Source organism: Neomonachus schauinslandi, chromosome 6, assembly GCF_002201575.2.
Source record: "Neomonachus schauinslandi chromosome 6, ASM220157v2, whole genome shotgun sequence".
Taxonomy (NCBI): domain Eukaryota; kingdom Metazoa; phylum Chordata; class Mammalia; order Carnivora; family Phocidae; genus Neomonachus; species Neomonachus schauinslandi.
Window position 1 is genome coordinate 77,428,788 of NC_058408.1, and position 6,304 is coordinate 77,435,091.

Here is a 6,304-nt window from a genome sequence, read left to right on the forward strand (position 1 = left end):
TAAGAGTGGGTTGCTAAGTCCAATGCACACTCAGGGGACAGAGGAAATTAGCTCCATTTGGAATTTGTGGTCATATTTTAAAACCACCACGTGTATTAATAAATTTGAGGGGAGACCCTCTGAGGCTACCCAAGCATACTGTTTCTATTTAGAGTTTTGGCCACTAATTTTAACTTTCATTGCTGGATCTTGCCTGCAACCACTTTTACTGTGGTGTTCTAAATGGTGATTTTTCTGTTTTACTTCTATATTTATTGGGATTCTTAAGGAAAGGTTTTCATTTTCCCCATTTATTTATTCCATCATGTATTTATGTCAGTACAGGCTCATAGATAATCTATTTTTTTCTTCTCCATTGTTAATCAACCCATCTTTCTCACCCAACGCTTCGATCTGTTTTATGTTTTACAACTTTGTCCTTTTCGGAATGTCAATCGAATTATATAATATGTATCTCCTGAGTTTGGCTTTTTTCACTTAGCAAAATTCATTTAAGACTCATTGGTGTTGTTGCTCCTTTTCTCAAATCAGCTCCTTTCTCCCCACTTTTTTCATTTCATCTGATGCTATTATATTATTATGTTGCTCAGATTGTTCCAGCTTGGGCATTGAGAGCTATCACAGGTTAGCTTTTGGGTCCTTTTAACAAATCCTTATCATTGTTTCTAAAGCACTTCCTTACTTTTTGACATACAAGGTGCTCCAGGCTCCTTGTATTTTCTGTGTCATGAGATCAAGTCCTGCATCAGGCTCTGCACTCAGTGTGGAGCCTGCTTAAGTTTCTCTCTCTCCCTCTCCCTCTGTTTATTTGGATGGTAGTGCTGTTTATGTTGAAATCCTTACTGATTTTCTTTCCGCTGAAAAAAATGTCAATGTCTCCAATTAGGGACTTTTCTATTTTTTCTTTCGGTTCCATCAGTTTTTGCCTCCTATATTTTGAAGCTCTGTTGTTAGATGCATACACATTTAGAATTGTTATGCCTTCTTGGATAATTGGTCTCATTTACATTGTGTAATGTTGCGCCTCATCCTGGATTATATTCCTTGTGGTGACATCAGTTTATCTAGTATTCATAGAGTTTTTTCAGTTTTGTTTTGGTTAGCGATTGCATGTTATATCTCCATTCTTTTCTCTAAACCTATGTTTATATTCAGATGTAGTGTGGGTTTCTTAAGAGAATAACCTTAAATATTTCTTTAAGCACTTTATAGGTGGCATTTTATTTTTTTCTGCTTAGTTTCTCGTGAGAATGCTTCTGAAAGCTGCTGAAAGTTTTTGGATATTATTTGCTTTTGTGTGAACATCTCCGTGTGAGGATTTATTCATGGTAATCTTTTTGACGACTATTGTACATGGTATGAGTGTACATTTATAACATTGCATGAGCAACCATCACAACTGTTTTCAACATGAGCCAAGACCTAAATAAAAACATTATTGTTGAGAATAGTATTTGTAAATACATTCATGTGAATCAAGAACAGCATCACCTTGGCCCTAGTGCTCCTACTCCATTTGCTTTAAGTGGGAAAACTTGTGTGGGCCCTGAGGCCTATAGGGTCTTCTTGGGGTTGAGGAGTCTCTGGGTTTCTAAAACCCCTGAGGGCCTAAAATCTTGTGGACTGGGGGTGTGAATTATAAAATTCACTGGGGGTGTATATTAAAAAATCCCCCCATTGATTTGGTAGGGCCAATAATGCTCTGTAAGTGCCGGGGACCTAGCAGCCATGGGGGAAGCAGCAGTGACTTATGCTCATTTGAGCATATACTGCATTCCTAAAGACCGTATCTACCTTCTGAGGATGTTGTCTTCCAGTTGGCAACATAATTGAATCTTCAGTAAGCCATTCCACTTTTCAGTTAGACCAGCTGTTTCAGAGTGATAAAGTATTTGGTAAGACCAGTTAATTCAATGGGCATGAGCTTAATGCTGCACTTCCTTTGTTGTGAAATGAATTTCTTGACCAGAGGCAGTGCTATGGGGAATACTACTATAGTGAATAAGGCATTCTTTGAGACCACAACTAGTGGTGCTGGCAGGAGCAACAGATGGGAAAGACAAATCCATATCCAGAATATGTATCTGTTCCAATAAGAATGAATTTCTGCCCCTTCCATGATGGAAGAGGTCAAATATAAACATCCTGCCAGGAGGTGGCTTATTGGTCCTCCCAGATAATGTTGCCATATCAGGACTTGGTGTTGATCTCTGTTCTTGACGACTGATTTGGCACTTAGCAGTAGCATTATCTAAGTCAGCCTTGGTTAGGGGAAGTCCATGTTGCTGAGCCCATGTATAATGTCCATCCCTGCTACCATGGCCACTTTACTCATGGGCTAATTGAGGCCATGATCACTCTGGTAGATGGGGAAAGAGGCTTACTGACATTCACAGAGCATACTATTTTGTCCACCTGATCAAAAATGCCTTCTGTAATAGATGCCCTTTGGTGGACATTAGCTATTAAGTTACAAACTGTGAAGGGTATGAGATTCTCATCTTACTTGCAAGCTAACAAGTTAGCCTGCCATTTAGATAAAACTGTGACTGGCTAAATTATTAGCTTTAAGAAAGGTAAAATCACAAATATACACTTGCACACAAATACAGAAAACACAAGGTCTTTGGGTCAGAGATAAAGGCAGTTTATTACTGTCAGCAAAAGCACCAGCCAGAGGAACTTCATAGCACTGATTGTCTGACATACAGTACCCATGGGGCAACACAGTGAAGGCTAGTTGGTGCCTATACATGCAATGGAGAAATCTTGAAATTAAACACTGACTTTATGTAGAATTGCTGGTGACTTTTAGCTTGTGGATGTAATGGATTACATTGATTTTTTTGATGTTGGACCAGCTTTGTCTACCAGGAATAAATTCTACTTGGTCATGGTGTATTTTATGGATAGGTAGATAGATATCTTATCCATATCTATATATAGTTGGATTCAGTTTGCTAGTATTTTGTTGAGGATTGTTGCATCTAAATTCGTGAGGAATATTGGTCTGTAGTTTTATTTTTGTACTTCTTGGTTGATATTGGTATCAGGGTAATAATATGCCTCATGAAATTAGATGGGGAGTGTTTCCTCCTCTTTTATTTTCTGAACAAGATTGTGTAAAATTGAATGAATTCTTCTTTAAATGTTTGGTGGAATTCTCCAGTGAAATCAAATGGGGCTTGAATTTTCTTTTTTAGGAGATTTTTTAAGTACAAATCCAGTTTTTAAAATGGTTGTAGGACTATTCAGATTGTCTATTTCATTTTGGTTGAGTTTCGGAAGTTTGTGATTTTCAAGAAATTCATTTCTTCTAAATTGTTGAATTTATGAATATAAAGTTGTTCACTGTATTCCTGTAATATCCTGTAGTGATAGTTTCTTTAATTGCATCGATGATTTATCTAGCAATAAAGAACATGTTCATTTTGAAGTGTGATACAAAGAAGCTTCTAGAAAGTTAGTACTTACACAAAAATTTGGTAGAAATACCCAGTTGCCCAAATCCACATCGAACCTGGATATCTCCTAGTATTTACACTTTTCATATGATTTTTTAAATGTTTGCCAATCTCAACATGTCATAACAATATGTGATATTTTAAATATTTATTATAAATATTTTATTTCTCAGACTATAATATACAATAATTGGATTGCTCTTTTTTATTGTGTTTTAGGAACACTTTGTATGGTTTAGATGCAAATTCTCTTTTTTGGCAAATTCTTTATCAGATATGTGTTTAGCAAATATTTTCTCCTATTCTGTTGTCTTTTCATTTGCTTAGCACTGTCTTCCACAGAGTAGATGTTTTTGATGTTAATAAAGTCCCACTTGCCCATTTTTTTGTTTCATGGATGATACTTTTGTGTTGTATATAAAAATATATCACCAAAATCTCTTAGATTTTCACCTTTCTTCTAGGTTTTTAGTTTGCGGTTTTACATTTAGGTCTATGGTCCACTTTGAGTTAATTTTTGTGAAAAGTGTAAGTTTTATGTCTAGATTCATTTCTTTTGCATTTGTTTGTCCTATTGTTCCAGCATTATTTGTTGAAAAACTATCCTTTCTCCATTAAATTAATTGCCTTTGCTCTTTTGCCAAAATCATCATTTGACTGTATTTGTGTTGGTTTCTATTCTGTTATATTCATCTTTGTCTTTATTTGCCAATACGTACTGTCAGAAATGAATTGGCCATGGATGTATGTGGTTATTTCTGGACCTTCAATTCTATTCATTATTCTGTAGGTGTATCCTTAAAGCAGCACCACACTGTTCTCTTTTATGTAGCTGTGTAGTAGGTTTAGAAACCATGCGGTGTGAGTCATTCAACTTTGTTTTCAACATTGCTTTGGCTATTTGAGATGCTTCATATTTCCTTATGAATTTGAGGATCGGTTTTTTCATTTCTGCAAAATGGCTCTTGGAATTTTGATGGATAGTGCATTGAATCTGTAGATTGCTTTGAGTAATATTGCCATCTTAACATTATGTCTTCCATAACATGAACATGGAATGTCTTTCCATTTATTTCAGTCTACTTCAATTCTTTCAGCAATGTTTTACAGATTTCAGTGTATATAATTTCTTTATCTCCTTCTTAAGATTATTCCTAGGTATTTTATGCTTTTGTATGCCTTTGGAAATGGAATTTCCTAATTTCCTTTTCAGATTATTCATTGCTGCTGTATAGAAACACAAGTGATTTTTTCAGTATTGATCTTGTATCTTAAAACTTAACCTAATTCATATATCAGTGCTAGTAGAGAGAGAGAGAGAGAGAGAGAGAGTGTGTGTGTTTGCTAGTATTTTGTTGAGGATTTTTATAACTATACTGATAATTTTCATCTGTAGTTTTTCTTTGTGATGTCTTTGTTGTTTGTTTTGAATACGGAGAATGCTGGCATCATAGAATGAGTGAAGTGTTCTCTCCTTCATTATTTTATGGGAGAGTTGGGAAAGGATTGATGTTAATTATTCTTTTAAATATTTGGTTGCATTCACCAGTAAAGCCATCTGATAGTAGGCTCTTCTTTGTTGGGGTTTTTCATTTCTGATTCAATTTCTATTTGTTATGAATCTGTTGAGGTTTTCTATTTCTTCTTCAGTTTTGGTAATTTATGTATTTCTTGGTAGGAACATTGTTTTATACTTATCATTGGTGCATTTGTCTTTTACCTTACACGAGAAACAGAGGAGTTACTAAAAAAATACATGATACTGGTTTTTTATATTTACCTATATAGTTATCTTTATTGGTACTCTTTATTTTCTTAATATGGCTTCAAGTTACTATCTAATGTCTAACGCCTTCCTTTTCATGCTAAAGGATGTCTTTTAGGATTTTTTTATAGGTCAGGTTCACACTGACTTACCTTGACTATTTGGTCAGGCTTTGTTTCCATTCACAAGGTCCTGAATTTTGTTTTGTCCCCCAGGTTTGAGCAAGCACCGTGAACAGCTCCGCTGACCACAGTGGGAACATTTCACGTCAGACTGCCCCATCATGCATTTTGCTCACCTCCCCCACTCACTTGCCCAGTTTCCTCTCAAAAGTTCCTGCTGACCCATCTTACTCCTCCCTCTGAAAGAAAAGTCTTTGTCTAAAGTTTATTTACTTATTTAAGTAATCTCTACACCCAACATCGGGCTGGAACTTACAACCCTGAGATCGAGTCACAAACTCCCCCAACTGAGCCAGCCAGGTGCCCCAGAGAAGCCTTTTTCTATTTGATTTTGAGATGCTTTCAGATCCTGAAGTCAGAGCATTGTTCCGATTGCAAGTCTTTTTGAAAAAAGTTTCTCCTTACCGAAGTCTGGATTTATTTTTATTTGACATTTGAAGGTCCTAGTTGCTTACCTTCTTCGCTGCTGAAATGCTATTATTTTATCTATTGTTTACTTTGAAACTGTATTATTTTTATTTTATTGCTAGCGTTTCCTAGTATCTAATTCGTTTAGCTTTCTAGTATGTAACGTACCCTTTCTACTTCTATTCATAACGCACATTGATTTACATTTTTGCCTCCTTTGGTCGCTTGGCGTTCAAAAAGGCACACTGGTTGTGAGACTATTTCTTCGAGGTACTGAAAAAATTCAGGGCTGCCTACAGAAGCGACAACCCCATGCTACCACCTCTGAATTGGTAAAGAAACAACGTTTCCGAAATTCCCCAAAGTCCTGGGCGAGCAGGCTTATGGGATCTGAAGTCCGGAAGTTTGTGAGCCCGCCGCACGTGGTCATGGGAGCTGGTCTTCTGCGGCTCCTCCTGCGCATGCGCAGTACCTCGCAAGCTCTT